The sequence below is a fragment of the Phyllopteryx taeniolatus genome, chromosome 4, assembly GCF_024500385.1.
Source record: "Phyllopteryx taeniolatus isolate TA_2022b chromosome 4, UOR_Ptae_1.2, whole genome shotgun sequence".
Lineage (NCBI taxonomy): Eukaryota > Metazoa > Chordata > Actinopteri > Syngnathiformes > Syngnathidae > Phyllopteryx > Phyllopteryx taeniolatus.
The window spans coordinates 33,541,366-33,558,113 of record NC_084505.1 but is presented as its reverse complement, the minus strand read 5'-3'; the positions used below and the strand labels follow the sequence as shown (position 1 = coordinate 33,558,113).

General features: G+C 45.6%; 1 protein-coding gene across 1 annotated transcript in view; it reads right to left on the bottom strand.

Moving 5' to 3' along the window:
• The window catches only part of vps37c (VPS37C subunit of ESCRT-I), a 153,955-nt gene that overhangs the window by 11,436 nt on the left and 125,771 nt on the right, over positions 1 to 16,748 (bottom strand). The window lies entirely within an intron of this gene.

Here is a 16,748-nt window from a genome sequence, read left to right as displayed (position 1 = left end):
TCACAAATATCAGATTACTCGATCAAATGGACAAAATCAACAATACTCCCCATAACAGCAAACTCATGGAATCCTGCAGATCAAATCACAGATTACCCCATTCCTATAGGAAACATTAAGTATTTAGGTATCAATATTTCGCCCAAACTCACAGATCTAAATTACACACCACTTCTGGAAAAACATCTCAGCTGAGTTAACACTCTGGAATAACTTGTCTATATCACTACTGGGAAGAATAGCCACAATAAAAATGAAAACCTTACCGCAAATAAATTATTTATTCTCAATGATTCCATTTAAGGCCACATTTAAATGGTTCCAAACATTAGATTCTGCCGTCATAAATATTTATTCAAAAAATAACAAGAATAGAATTAGTTCATTCCCTCTTCAGAAAAGACTCTAAATTGCCCTTAGGTGTGAATGTGAGTGTGACTGGTTGTTTGTTTCTATGTGCCCTGCGAATGGGTGGCAACTAGTTCAGGGTGTACCCCGCCTCTTGCCCGAAGATAGCTGGGATAGGCTCCTGCACTCCCGCGACTCTAGTGAGGATAAGCGGGTAGGTTGATTGAAGACTCTTCAGAAAAGTAAATAGGAGGTAGGCTGATACTGATACACAGGGTATGGCCAATGACTGCCAGTCGGGGACCTGGCTGTCATAGTAATGAGGGGGAGGTGGGTTTTCACGAGCCTCATGGCGGTGCTCTTGAGCCCCACGACCTGGATGACTGCTTGGCGTGGGCGCTTTCCTCTCACTATGAAATCTGACAACACTGTCGCCATTTGTCTTTTTTTCTCTCATTTTGCAACCGCTGTCTTGGCGCTTTCCAATCGAACGCTTTACTTCCACGTCCACACATTGGTGACTTAAGCGTGTTGTATCATATACATCACTGCCGTCTTCTGTCTTCGCGACCGACTCCGCGGTAAACCTGATTTGCAGTTATGCTTTTCAACGTTTTTTGTTGTGCAAAATGCGTATTTTTACCTGGAAATTGCAATGCGAGACCGCTTAATTCTAGCCTTTCACACATACGTAGGTACACAATGTTGTGTGTCAGTGGACACACATTCACAAAGCTTTTTGCGTCCCTCATCATTGTTGTGTGTCATGGATGCGGGACGCACATCAAACGAGATCCCTGTCTATACTGTATATATATGTATGTGTGTGTGTTTGTGTATATATATATATATATATATATATATATATATATATATATTCATTCATTCATTCATTCATCTTCTGTTCTGCTTATCCTCATCCACAACCATTTGAACTCACATCTATTTAGATTTCTCAATTAACCTACCCTGCATGTTTTTGGGATGTGGGAGGAAACCTGAGTACCTGGAGAAAACCCACCCAGGCACGTGGAGGCGGATGTGCTCACCAGTCGTCCACTTGGCCACTATATATATATATCTATATATATATATATATATATATATATATATATATATATAAAGAGTCGCGGGTGTGCTGGCACCTACTCAGCTGACTCTGGGTGAGAGGCGGGGTACACCCTTAACTGGTTGCCAGCCAATCGCAGGGCACATATAGACAAACAACTTTTGCATTCACATTCACACCTACGGGCAATTTAGAGTCTCCAATTAACCTACCATGCATGTTTTTGGAATCTGCACGGGGAGAAAATGCAAACTGCACACAGGTGAGGCCGGATTTGAACCCCGATCCTTAAAACGGTGAAGCAGGTGTGCTAACCAGTTGGCAACCGTGCCGCTTATCCTCACTAGGGTCGTGGGCATGCTGGAGCCTATCCCTGCTATCGTCGGGCAAGAGGCGGGGTTCGCCCTGAACATGTCACCAGCCCGTCGCAGCGCACATAGAAACAAACAGCCATTCGTACTCACATTCACATCGACGTGCAATTTAGAGTCTTCAATCAACCTACCACACATGTTTTTGGAATGTGGGAGGAAAACGGAGTACATGGAGAAAATCCATGCAGGCACGGGGTGAACATGCAAACTCCACACAGGCAGGGCCGGGATTTGAACCTCGGTCCTCAGAACTGTGAGGCAGATGTGCTAACCAGTCGGTGCCGGTGTGTGTGCGTATACATACACACACACACAAACACACAGCGGCTGAAATAAGTATTTAACGCGTTACCGTTTTTCTCATTAAATATATTTCCAAAGGTGCTATTGACATTACATTTTCACCAGTTGTTGGGAACAACCCAAGTAATCCATACAAACAAACAAAGTAGAACAAATTATCTTAGAAATTTAAGTTGTGTGTAATATTGTGAAATGACACAGGGAAAAAGTATTGAACATGCCAACTGGTATTTATTTAATACTCTGTACAAAAGCTTTTATTTGCAATGACAGCTTCAAGACGCCTCCTGTATGGAAATACTAGTCGCATGCATTGCTCTGGTGTGATTTTGGTCCCTTTCCTCCACACAAGCAGTCTTCCAATCTTGAAGGTTCTTTGGGCTTCTTTTATGGACCTTGAGTTTCAGTTATTTCCATAGAGTTTTGATTGGATTCAAGTCAGGTGATTGGCTGGGCAATACTATCAGCTTTAGTTTTTTCCTTTGAAACCAATTGAGAGTTTCCTCGGCAGTATGTTTTGGATCATTATCCTGCTGAAATGTTCACCCTCGTTTCATTTTGTTTCATCATCCTCTTAGATGGCAGCAGATTTTCGTCAAGAATGTCTTGGTACATTTGCCCATTCATTCTTCCTTCAATAACGTTTAAAGTTTACCAGTACCATTTGCTGAAAAGCAGCCCCACACCATCATGTTCCCACCTCCGAACGTCACTTATGGTATTGTGTTTTTAGGGTGATGTGCACTGCCATTTCTCCTCCAAACGTGGTGTGTATTATGGCATCCAAAATGTTCAATTTTGCTCTCATCCGACCAAACTATATTCTCACAGTATTTAACTGGCTTGTCCAACTGTTGTTCAGCAAACTTTAAATTAGCTTTGACATGCTTTTTTTCAGCAATGGGGTCTTGCGTGATGAGCGTGCATATAGGCCATGGCGGCGGAGCGCATTACTCACTGTTGTCCTTGTGATGTGTCTTGACTCAAACCTCGGCAATGAGACCTTTTTGTAGGCAATTGAGGTGAATTTCCGTGTCTGAGAAAGCGTTCACGTCGAGTGATAGCAAAGAATACTCAGAGACACAGGCCGTTGGGCTAAATCAGGTTTATTGAACAAGCCTTTGTGTCTGAACAGCTGTTTTCATGGGCAGATTCACTCAGAGCCCAGCCCCGAAAATCTCAGTCACAAACTTATAAAGTCTCGCATCTGTGGGCTTACTAGTAAGTACCGTCCCTATGCCTGATAGGTTGACTAAGGTTTGAATTGTACAGCTACTTCCTCTTACCTATATTTGGTGTCAATGTATGTCCACCAGGTGCCCATTGAATCAACTGAACCCCAAAGGAATGAATGAGTCTGGATTTGACCCACCAAATGGGGATCGTAATCTTTGACATTACACAACCATCCTCCGTTTATGGCTCGTCTCATAGCTTACCCAGACGACATATTGCCCTGTAAACTGCAGGGGAGATCTCTTGGATAGGCATTTGGTCTCAGGAATGGAATTCCCCTCTTTGATGTAGATAGTTGAAAGAGAAATAGCTGAAGCAGTCACTCTTTTGCAGGAATTCTACGATACTGTGAAAATGTCTCTCTTCAGATGCTTACTAAAAATACATGACACGATCAATTAGGACTGAACCAGTTTATCTTCATTTGCACTGACAAGGGGCTCGATTGCTGTTTGATTATTGATAGAGTTTAGGTGTTGTCTTGGCTTTCCATGCCTGTTTGCACCTCCCCTTCATGTTCAATACTTTTTCCCTGTGTCATTTCATATTTTTATACACACCTTAATTTCTGATCTTATTTGTTGTAGTTTCTTTGTATGTATGGATTACCTGGGTTGTTCCCAACATCTGGTGAAATCTTCAGGTCAATAGGACCTTTGAAAGTATAATTAGTGAGAAAAATGGTGACATGTTCAATACTTATTTCAGCCGCTGTATATATATATATACATACATACACACACACACACACACACAGTGGAACCTTGATACAACAGAAAAACCACGCAAAATGATGGATATCGGATAAAACGGACCTTCAGGACTGAACGTGTCCAAACATAGTTTCCATTTGTCACTTAAAAATACTGTTGACAAAGTCTGTTGGTTCCACAATTAGCCGCTGCGGCCCAATATATCCTGGTCACAGATATACAATATGACTAGATCCAATTCCAAAAGACGTGCCTCCCGTGCCGATTTCGCGGCCATGTTTAATGTGGTGAATTGAAGTGGTGACCATTGATGATGGTTTTAGCTTGTGCGTAGAACACAGCCCTGGCAGAGACAGAGCGGCATGGCTGCGGCACTAACTCTGAGGAATACAAAACACAAGTAATATAACTAATTACATTTGATTACTTTTGAAAAACAATTCTCAACTGTTGAAGCTGTAAGTAGTACTTTGGACTCCACGAAGACAATATAAGGAAAGACTACACAAGATTGAAGTTTTTAGTAACTTTTTTTTTTACTGATGGAACAGCTGTACACTTACTGTAATGTTTTTCCATTGCCCTAACAATATCAATAAACTTTCACAATGAAGACTTTCAACAGTCAATGCTAATTAAAGCATTTTCTCTGTAAAACCAAACTGGCCAACAGAACAACACAAAGCTAACAGATGTCCATATTATCATATAAACACACAGATAAGTGATGGCATTAATGTTCCATAAGCAAGTTCAAAATTACAAAGATAAAAGTGTTCAAAACTTTATACATTATGAGTCTAACCCCCCTATCCCCACCCCCCACCACCCAGCCCTTTGTGTACAGCCTCAGGATGCTGGACTTGGGGTTGAACCCTCCGCAGATTGTCAGGAGCTTTCTTGTTTTGATGTCAGTGGCTTGCCTCTCTTCCAGTGGCCAGGGTATTATGCCAGCGGGGTATCTGATTGCTGGCAGCGCATAGATGTTAATGGCCTGGATCTTATTCTTGCCATTCAGCTGATTATTCTGGCTCTCTCTCACCCTCTTTAGGTGTTTGGCTACGGCTGTCCTTTGAGCTGCCTCCTCATGTTTGCCATTTGGCTGTGGAATTCCAAGGTATTTCTAGCTGTCCTGTGCATCAGTTATGCTGCCCTCAGGTAGTTGTACCCCTTCGATTGTGATCATCCTCCCTCGTCTAGATATCATTCACCCGCACTTATCTCGTCCAAATGACATTCCAGTGTCATTGTTGTATATCCTTGTGAGGTGGATCAGGGAGTTGAGTTGGCTTTCAGAGTTGTCTTCCATAGCCTGCTTGAGTTATTGATGAATATTCTTAGGATCCTGTTGATCTTATACAGTTCCAGGCACTGCCGTATCTGTGCGTGTGGCATTGAGTCGGAGGCTTGTTTGTATTCAATCCAGGCAGTGCACAAGTTGGTACTTCTGGTTTGACAGTCTTGGGCGCTTGCCCTCTCGATCAGTAGCTGGTGTTTGGCTCTCCTGGAGCCTCATGTACAAAAAGTGCGTACGCACAAAAACGTGGCGTACGTTCTTTTTCACAGTAAAGTTCAGATGTATCAAGAGTGACATGACCATGGAAATGTGCGGTCCGTCACGCCAACTGCATGGCTGGCGTACGCACGTTTCTGCAGCTTTTGGTGCTTTGGCGACACTTAGAGGTGATGCTGGGAAACTGTTCTCATAAATCCGCACACCAGAGACACATGAATAATTAGCACTGATGAACAATTCATGCCCGGCAACATTTGATTTCAACAATGCAATTGAGACAAGGACTCAGAATTCATTTGTTAACCAGTGTATTTAATGAACCACTGATATTTGTTAGGACACCTATTAATTGATCGAGGCGATCATTTATGCCGCCTACTGCCCTCACAATTGCTTCGTGACTCCAGCACATGCATTGAAAAAAAGAGTCCTTTGAATTTACTTCCAACCAGTTCAGGGTGTACCCCGCCTCCTGCCCGATGATAGCTGGGATAGGCTCCAGCACTCCCATGACCCTTGTGAGGATAAGCGGCTCATAAAATGGATGGATGAATTTACTTCATTTGAACATGTACATCAGTTGCACATGATTAAAATGTGTTTAAATTGACATAATTTACCCCTCTTCTCCTAAAAAAACATTTTTTTTTGTCAGTGTGCGTGTTCTCTCCTGCGTATTAAAATAATAAATGGAGTAATCAAAAAGGAGTCAAAGTTTTTGATATCCTCTTTGATATGCTGATGTGCTTCTATTTGAATTTAAAAGATTTATTACAAATACCACACATACAACATTTACACATCAACCTTTATCTCACAGGGCTGAGTGTAGGTTACTGTATGAGCACATTTGTTATGAGTTCTAAAAATACATGGTATTAACCTTGTGGGGTAGCCATATGTCCTCCCATCATCCCTGAGAGAGCAGCGTCACCCACGATCGCAGCGATTCTCTCCTCGAACGGGGTGAGGCCCTCCGCGCCGTTTCTTCCGCCTGTTTTGGCCACACTTTGGCGGTGGGCAGCTGTCCTTCGCTTCAAATCCACCTTAATGTCTGACCACTTCTTTTTTAGTTCAAAGTGTGCACGCGGTTCTGTCTCCACAGCATTGACAGCTGCACACGCGCTGTCCCATTCACTCCTCTTTCGTGTGTTATTAACGCCGTCGGACAGCGTGCCAAAGAGGATTTTCTTGCGTGCCTCCACTTCATTGAGCAGCTTCACATTCAGAAAAAATATTTTTCTTCATTTCCTTTTTTTCTGATCATGCAGAGATTGGCATCTCAGGTGCAGGGTTCATTTAAATGTGATTTGTATATTCAAATGTGGGTGTGGACAGGGAGGAGTCGGCTACTCCAACATGTGCGCTCATTTCCACATTGATTGGAATGTACGAAGCAAATGTGCTTGGCTTCATGAGTACGCAGAGTTTCATACATCTGAACATTTTTGTGCGTATGACGTTTTGTGGATTTGACCGTACACCATGTTTTAGTAGGAAATCCACGCAAGTATTTGTACATGAGGCCCCTGGTGTTATTACCAATGCCTGTCTGTGCTCTGCTCATTCATTGATCCATATGCCTACTCATTTTACCCCCTATAATGCCTGATGTCCATGTGGTGCTGAGGCAGGTTATAGGCTGGTTGTGTGATGGTGTCATTCCCTTATGGGGGTCCTTTCATGATGCGGACTGTCCGACCTAGGGTTAGCCATTCTGGGTGGCTTCATGGCTTCGTGTGTGTGTGTATGTACAGTGGGTACGGAAAGTCGTCAGACCCCCTTAAATTTTTCACTCTTTATTATATTGCAGCCATTTGCTAAAATCATTTAAGTTCATTTTTTCTTCATTAAAGTACACACAGCACCCCATATTGACAGAAAAAAATTTAATTGTTGAAATTTTTGCAGATTTATTAAAAAAGGAAAACTGAAATATCACACAGCCATAAGTAAACTGAAATATCACACAGCCATAAGTATTCAGACCCTTTGCTCAGTATTTAGTAGAAGCACCCTTTTGAGCTAATACAGCAATGAGTCTTTTTTTTCCAGTTCTGTCAGGTTGGATGCTGAACGATGGTGGACAGCCATTTTCAGGTCTCTCCAGAGATGCTCAATTGGGTTTAAGTCAGGGCTCTTGCTGGGCCATTTAAGAACAGTCACAGAGTTGTTCTGAAGCCACTCCTTCGTTATTTTAGCTGTGTGCTTAGGGTCATTGTCTTGTTGGAAGGTGAACCTTCAGCCCAGACTGAGGTCCTGAGCACTCTGGAGAAGTCGTCCAGTCCCTGCAGCTGTAAAACACCCCCACAGCATGATGCTGCAACCACCATGCTTCACTGTTGGGACTGTATTGGACAGGTGAGGAGCAGTGCCTGGTTTTCTCCACACATACCACTTAGAATTAAGGCCAAAAAGTTCTATCTGGGTCTCATCAGACCAGAGAATCTTATTTCTCACCATTTTGGAGTGCTTCCGGTGTTTTTTTAGCAAACTCCATGTGGGCTTTCATGTGTCTTGCACTGAGCAGAGGCTTCCGTCGGGCCGCTCTGCCATAAAGCCCCGACTGGTGGAAGGCTGCAGTGATGGTTGACTTTCTAGAACTTTCTTCCATCTCCCGACTGCATCTCTGGAGCTCAGCCACAGAAATCTTTGGGTTCTTTTTTACCTCTCTCACCAAGGCTCTTCTCCCCCGATTGCTCAGTTTGGCCGGACGGCCAGCTCTAGGAAGGGTTCTAGTCGTCCCAAACGTCTTCCATTTAAGGATTATGGAGGCCACTGTGCTCTCAGGGACCTTAAGTGCAGCAGAAGTTTTTTTTATAACCTTGGCCAGATCTGTGCCTTGCCACAATTCTGTCTCTGAGCTCTTCAGGCAGTTCCTTTGACCTCATGATTCTCATTTGCTCTGACATGCACTGTGAGCTGTAAGGTCTTATATAGACAGGTGTGTGGCTTTCCCAATCAAGTCCAATCAGTATAATCAAACACATCTGGACTCAAATGAAGGTGTCGAATCATCTCAAGGATTATCAGAAGAAATGGACAGCACCTGAGTTAAATATATGAGTGTCACAGAAAAGGGTCTGAATACTGGCTGTGTGAGATTTCAGTTTTTCTTTTTTAATAAATCTGCAAAAAATCCAACAATTCCGTTTTTTTCTGTCAATATGGGGTGCTGTGTGTACCTTAATGAGGGAAAAAATGAACTTAAATTATTTTAGCAAATGGCTGCAATATCACTAAGAGTGAAAATCTTAAGGGGGTCCGAATACTTTCCATACGCAGTGTGTGTGTGTATATATAAACACACGCACACGCACGCACACACACACACACACATGGACGTCGAACATGGGGGAAAAACTGTCAAGGGCCCTGACCATTTGGGGTGCCGCTGGCTGCCCGACAAGTAATTGATTTCTTTAATGCACTATAAGTGAGAATGCACTATTCCTTGAGGTCCCCCGTCGACAATTAATTTCTGGAATGAATTCTTCGCTTGTATAGGTAAATTTGTGGTAAATTTGCGTTTAACAGTGACCTTTTACTGTACCATGTCATGGCACACCTCATTATAATTGCAGCATAGTTATTTCAATTATATATTGTCTTTGTAAAGATGTCAGCAAATATGTCATTCACAGATTTAAACAACTTTTTAAACCAAGTTTTAATAGATTAAAACGTTTGCTTGGCCAATTGGTATCGCACCTTTAAATCCAATTCCTGAAATAAAATGGGTTGTGTTTTCATGTTGTCGAGTATAAACTAAAGTGGATTTTTGGATTAATCAATCAGTTATTCCCTAAACTTTCACATTGCGTATCGTAGACAGTGATAGTTATCAAGTATACAGGTGTACTGACTGATCAGCCAGACACATGAATAGTACTGTCCATTAAATGTTTCAAGAACTATTTTCAAACTTTTTTTTTTTCCATCTGTTTCATACCTTATTTTAAACTTTCAATGTGCACTGTGGATGAGATACGAGGGATAGGAAACAAAGGAAGGAAAGGAGCGGCTCAAACAAATAAATCTCTAAATCTCCCCATCTGACGAATAACTCACACTTCTGTGATCTGTGTATCGTATTAAATAAGTCATGGTATATTTTATACAAACATCTAATGAAAACGTCTTTCACAGCATACTATCACTTAAGAGTATAAATATGAATCAAGCTTTTGGCCCAAGTAGCCTGTTAAATATATTGTAGAAGTTATCATTTATTTGCTTAGCTTGCATTAGTATTATGGACGATTTTGAGAAAGGGAGATGTCTCGCCTTCAAGAAGATGACTCAGCAGGAATCATCAGAGAGAAGGACGTGGGCGGGATTTGGCAGGTGTTGGTCCCATGTTTTCACCTTGAAACCCTATCCTTAGTGTGTTGTGTCTTGTAGTTTAGTATGTTATGTCTTGTAAACTTAGAAACCTCCCTATTTTCAAATAAATGCAGGAGCGACAGGAGAGATTGTTTAGAGCGTGTTGAGAGGCTGTGATCTGAACAATCTCCCATACGCCCTCCTCATGAGAAAAAGAAACCAGCATCTTCATTCCTTTTGTGTCTATTTTTTATAATGTTGGGTAAGATAAATCCAACATTAAATTGGTCCTTCGAGCCGGATGTCAACACACCCGAGGATTCCAGTTGTGGAGCCGACTTCCAGTTAAGAGACCGTGGCCACGGCAAGTAAGACCCTTTACGGGACTGGTCTTCGTTCTCCTCAACTGGGATCTGAAGGTTGACGACAATCCACAGGATTGAAGACGACTGGTGAGTTAAATTTTAAAAACATTTTTAGGAAAAAGGATTAAAGAGTGAGTGAATTGCGCGACGAAGAAGTCTGCGGCAGAATAAACCTTGTGTAATACTAGTCACTGGCAAGTTGTAAGAGGGACGGCGGAGTCCGACATATTCCGCGAGGACGGCGGAGTCCTGTACGTACTTAAATTCCGTGTTTAATAAAGAAACTAGGAAAGTTTCGTTGCGTCGTAGTTAAATTCCGTATAGGACGGCGGAGTCCTCTAACGAGCTGTTGACAGACGTAGTTAAATTCCGTATAGGACGGCGGAGTCCTCTAACGAGCCAGTGTGAATGAAAACTGTTTGAATGAGAGTGTAAATGGGAAATGGGAAACCACTAAGTTTTTCATTCCATACCAAAACAGTGGGAAAGTAAACGGTGGACTTTTGTGGATGCAAAGGCAAGAATTCTCCACTCGAAAGAGTTGAAGTGAGAATTACCACAGAAAGTAAATTTGAATCACCGTCCTACTGAAAAGAAACAGTGTTCTAGACTTCCCTAGGTAGTATTACACTGAACCAAATAATTTCAAATGGGGAAAGGAAGTAGTAAAATAAAAAAACAGGGATACACTGCAGTGTAAAGGTTGGAAGTTCATTAAATTAAATTTAAAAGAAAAAAAAAACAGGATCCTGATAAAATTTAATATTTAGAGACAGGGATAACCGAACACGGCTTTAATGGTTGGTTAAATACACAAAAAATAGCCGCGTTGCAGGAATCAAATTATATAAAAATAAAAGAGAATACGCCCCTCCTTGAGCCGTCACCTTGTCGTGGTGGAGGGGTTTGTGTGTCCCAGTGATCCTAGGAGCTAAGTTGTCTGGGGCTTTATGCCCCTGGCAGGGTCACCCATGACAAACAGGTCCTAGGTGAGGGACCAGACAAAGCACGGCTCAAAGACCCCTAATGATGACGACAAACAATGGACTTCGTTTTCCCTTGCCCGGACGCGGGCCACCGGGGCCCCCCACTGGAGCCAGGCCTGGTGGTGGGGCTCGAAGGCGAGCGCCTGGTGGCCGGGCCTGCACCCATGGGGCCCGGCCGGGCACAGCCCGAAAGGGTAACGTGGGTCCCCCTTCCCATGGGCTCACCACCTGTGGGAGGGGCCATAGGGGTCGGGTGCAGTGTGAGCTGGGCGGTGGCCGAAGGCGGGGACCTTGGCGATCCGATCCCCGGCTACAGAAGCTGGCTCTAGGGACGTGGAATGTCACCTCTCTGGCAGGGAAGGAGCCCGAGCTGGTGTGTGAGGTCGAGAAGTTCCGACTCGATATAGTCGGACTCGCCTCCACACACACCTGGGGCTCTGGTACCAGTCCTCTCGAGAGGGGTTGGACTCTCTTCCACTCTGGAGTTGCCCATGGTGAGAGGCGCCGAGCAGGTGTGGGTATACTTATTGCCCCCCGGCTCGGCGCCTGTACGTTGGGGTTCACCCCGGTGGACGAGAGGGTAGCCTCCCTCCGCCTTCGGGTGGGGGGATGGGTCCTGACTGTTGTTTGTGCCTATGGACCAAACAGCAGTTCAGAGTACCCACCCTTTTTGGAGTCCTTGGAGGGGGTGCTGGAGAGCGCTCCCGCTGGGGACTCCATTGTTCTGTTGGGGGACTTCAATGCTCACGTGGGCAATGACAGTGAGACCTGGAAGGGCGCGATTGGGAGGAACGGCCCCCCCGATCAGAACCCAAGCGGTGTTCTGTTATTGGACTTCTGTGCTCGTCACGGATTGTCCATAACGAACACCATGTTCAAGCATAAGGGTGTCCACACGTGCACTTGGCACCAGGACACCCTAGGTCGCAGTTCGATGATCGACTTTGTGGTCGTGTCATCGGACTTGCGGCCGCATGTCTTGGACACTCGGGTGAAGAGAGGGGCGGAGCTGTCAACTGATCACCACCTGGTGGTGAGTTGGCTCCGATGGTGGGGGAAGATGCCGGTCCGACGTGGCAGGCCCAAACGTATTGTGAGGGTCTGCTGGGAACGTCTGGCAGAATCCCCTGTCAGAAGGAGTTTCAACTCCCACCTCCGACAGAACTTTGCTCATGTTCCGGGGGAGGCGGGGGACATCGAGTCCGAGTGGACCATGTTCCGCGCCTCCATTGCTGAGGCGGCCGACCGGAGCTGTGGCCGTAAGGTGGTCGGTGCCTGTCGTGGCGGCAATCCCCGAACCCGTTGGTGGACACCAACGGTGAGGGATGCCGTCAAGCTGAAGAAGGAGTCCTATCGGGCCTTTTTGGCCTGTGGGACTCCTGAGGCAGCTGATGGGTACCGGCTGGCCAAGCGGAATGCAGCTCTGGTGGTCGCTGAAGCAAAAACCCGGGCATGGGAGGAGTTCGGTGAGGCCATGGAGAAAGACTTCCGGACGGCTTCGAGGAAATTCTGGTCCACCATCCGATGTCTCAGGAGAGGAAAGCAGTGCACCACCAACACTGTGTATAGTGGGGATGGGGCGCTGCTGACCTCGACTCGGGACGTTGTGAGTCGGTGGGGAGAATACTTCGAAGACCTCCTCTATTCCACCGACACGCCTTCCCATGGGGAAGCAGAGTGTGGGTTCTCTGAGGCGGGCTCTCCTATCTCTGGGTTTGAGGTCACCGAGGTAGTTAAAAAGCTCCTCGGTGGCAGGGCCCCGGGGGTGGATGAGATTCGCCCGGAGTTCCTAAAGGCTCTGGATGTTGTGGGGCTGTCCTGGTTGACACGCCTCTGCAACATCGCGTGGACATCGGGGACAGTGCCTCTGGATTGGCAGACTGGGGTGGTGGTCCCCCTTTTTAAGAAGGGGGACCGGAGGGTGTGTTCCAACTACAGGGGGATCACACTGCTCAGCCTCCCTGGTAAGGTCTATTCAGGGGTGCTGGAGAGGAGGGTCCGTCGGGAAGTCGAATCTCAGATTCAGGAGGAGCAGTGTGGTTTTCGTCCTGGCCGTGGAACAGTGGACCAGCTCTACACCCTCGGCAGGGTCCTCGAGGGTGCATGGGAGTTCGCCCAACCAGTCTACATGTGTTTTGTGGACTTGGAGAAGGCGTTCGACCGTGTCCCTCGGGGAGTCCTGTGGAGAGTGCTTCGGGAGTATGGGGTACCGAACCCCCTGATACGGGCTGTTCGGTCCCTGTACGACCGGAGTCAGAGTTTGGTCCGCATATCCGGCAGTAAGTCGGACTCGTTCCCGGTGAGGGTTGGACTCCGCCAAGGCTGCCCTTTGTCGCCGATTCTGTTCATAACTTTTATGGACAGAATTTCTAGGCGCAGCCGAGGCGTAGAGGGGGTCCGGTTTGGTGGCCTCAGTATTCCATCTCTGCTTTTTGCAGATGATGTGGTTCTGTTGGCTTCATCAAGCCGTGACCTCCAACTCTCATTGGAGCAGTTCGCAGCCGAGTGTGAAGCGGCTGGGATGAGAATCAGCACCTCCAAATCTGAGACCATGGTCCTCAGTCGGGAAAGGGTGGCATGCCATCTCCAGGTCGGGTATGAGATCCTGCCCCAAGTGGAGGAATTCAAGTATCTTGGGGTCTTGTTCACGAGTGAGGGAAGAATGGAACGGGAGATCGACAGGCAGATCGGTGCAGCGTCTGCAGTGATGCGGACTTTGTATCGGTCCGTTGTGGTAAAGAAAGAGCTAAGCCGAAAGGCGAAGCTCTCAATTTACCGGTCGATCTTCGTTCCTACCCTCACCTATGGTCATGAGCTGTGGGTCGTGACCGAAAGAACAAGATCCCGGATACAAGCGGCCGAAATGAGTTTCCTCCGCAGGGTGTCCGGGCTCTCCCTTAGAGATAGGGTGAGAAGCTCGGTCATCCGGGAGGATCTCAGAGTAGAGCCGCTACTCCTCCGCATTGAGAGGAGCCAGATGAGGTGGCTGGGGCATCTGATTCGGATGCCTCCCGGACACCTCCCTGGTGAGGTGTTCCGGGCATGTCCCACCGGGAGGAGACCCCGGGGACGACCCAGGACGCGCTGGAGAGACTACATCCTTCGGCTGGCCTGGGAACGCCTCGGGATCCCCCCGGAAGAGCTGGATGAAGTGGCTGGGGAGAGGGTAGTCTGGGCGTCCCTGCTGAAGCTACTGCCCCCGCGACCCGACCCGGATAAGCGGTAGAGAATGGATGGATGGATGGATAAAAGAGAATACGGACAAACCACCGTTAAACATGGGAAAGGCCCTGTTGTCTGCAGCCTTGCAGCTTATCACAGAAGTAGAAGATAAAAAAAAAATGTGATGAGCTGCATATAACTCTGTGGTACAAAAACACACAAGGGCCAGACCTAGGATATGAAAACAAGTTACGACATGCGACACCTGATAAATTCAGTATTAATAATCTATTTATTTCCACATTTAATTATTTCAATATTTTTCTAATAATTTCAATATTTACAACCTCAATTCCAATGAAGTTGGGACATTGTGTTAAACATAAATCAAAACAGAATACAATGATTTGCAAATCATGTTCAACCTATATTTAATTGAATACACTACAAAGACAAGATATTTAATGTCCAAACTGATAAACTTTTTTTTTTTTTTTTAGCAAAAAAGGATATCACCACATGGGCTCAGGAACACTTCAGAAAACCAATGTCAGTAAATACAGTTCGCCGCTACCTCCTCAAGTGCAACTTGAAACTCTACTATGCAAAGCAAAAGCCATTTATCAACAACACTCAGAAACGCCGCCGGCTTCTTGGGCGCGAGCTCATCTAAGATAGACTGATGCAAAGTGGAAAAGTGTTCTGTGGTCCGAGTCCGCATTTCAAATTGCTTTTGGAAATTGTGGATGTTGTGTCCTCCGGGCCAGAGGAAAAGAACCATCCGGACTGTTATGGACGCAAATTTCAAAAGCCAGCATCTGTGATGGTATGGGGCTGTGTTAGTGCCAATGGCATGGGTAACTTACACATCTGTGAAGGCACCATTAATGCTGAAAGGTACATACAGGTTTTGGAGAAACAGCCTCAGGATGCTGGACTTGGGGTTGAACCCTCCGCACATTGTAAGGGGCTTTCTTGTTTTGATGTCAGTGGCTTGCCTCTCTTCCAGTGGCCAGGGTATTATGCCAGCGGGGTATCTGATTGCTGGCAGCGCATAGATGTTAATGGCCTGGATCTTATTGCCATTCAGCTGATTATTCTGGCTCTCTCTCACCCTCTTTAGGTGTTGGGCTACGGCTGTCCTTTGAGCTGCCTCCTCATGTTTGCCATTTGGCTGTGGAATTCCAAGGTATTTCTAGCTGTCCTGTGCATCAGTTATGCTGCCCTCAGGTAGTTCTACCCCTTCGATTGTGATCATACTCCCTCGTCTAGATATCATTCACCCGCACTTATCTCGTCCAAATGACATTCCAGTGTCATTGCTGTATATCCTTGTGAGGTGGATCAGGGAGTTGATATCACGCTTGTTCTTGACATATAGCTTGATGTCATCCATGTAGAGGAGGTGGCCACTACATGTTGTTCCACTTCTGAACCGATACCCGAAACCACTCTTGGTTATGATCTGACTGAGGGGGTTCAGGCCTATGCAGGACAGCAATGAGGACAGAGCATCTCATTGGAATATGCCACATTTGATGTTCAGCTGTGTAACTGGCTTTGAGTTGGCTTTCAGAGTTGTCTTCCATAGCCTGCTTGAGTTATTGATGAATATTCTTAGGATCATGTTGATCTTATACAGTTCCAGGCACTGCCGTATCTGTGTGTGGCATTGAGTTGGAGGCTTGTTTGTATTCAATCCAGGCAGTGCACAAGTTGGTACTTCTGGTTTGACAGTCTTGGGCGCTTGCTCTGTCGATCAGTAGCTGGTGTTTGGCTCCTCTGGAGCCTCATGTACAAAAAGTGCGTACGCACAAAAACGTGGCGTACGTTCTTTTTCACAGTAAAGTTCAGATGTATCAAACATAGAAACATATGCTGCCATCCAAGCAACGTCTTTTTCATGGACGCCGCTGCTTATTTCAGCAATACAATGCCAAACCACATTCTGCACGTGTTACAACAGCGTGGCTTCGTAGTAAAAGAGTGCGGGTACTAGACTGGCCTGGCTGCAGTCCAGACCTGTCTCCCATTGAAAGTGTGTGGCGCATTATGAAGCGTAAAATACGACAACGGAGAACCCGGACTGTTGAACAGCTGAAGCTGTACATCAAGCAAGAATGGGAAAGAATTCCACCTACAAAGCTTCAACAATTAGTGACCTCAGTTCCCAAACGTTTATTGAATGTTGTTAAAATAAAAGGTGATGTAACACAGTGGTAAACATGACCCTGTCCCAGCTTTTTTTAAATGTGTTGCAGCCAATAAAATCAAAGTTAAAGATTGTTTGCTAAAAACAATAAAGTTGATCAGTTTGAACATTAAATGTCTTTGTAGTGTATTCAATTAA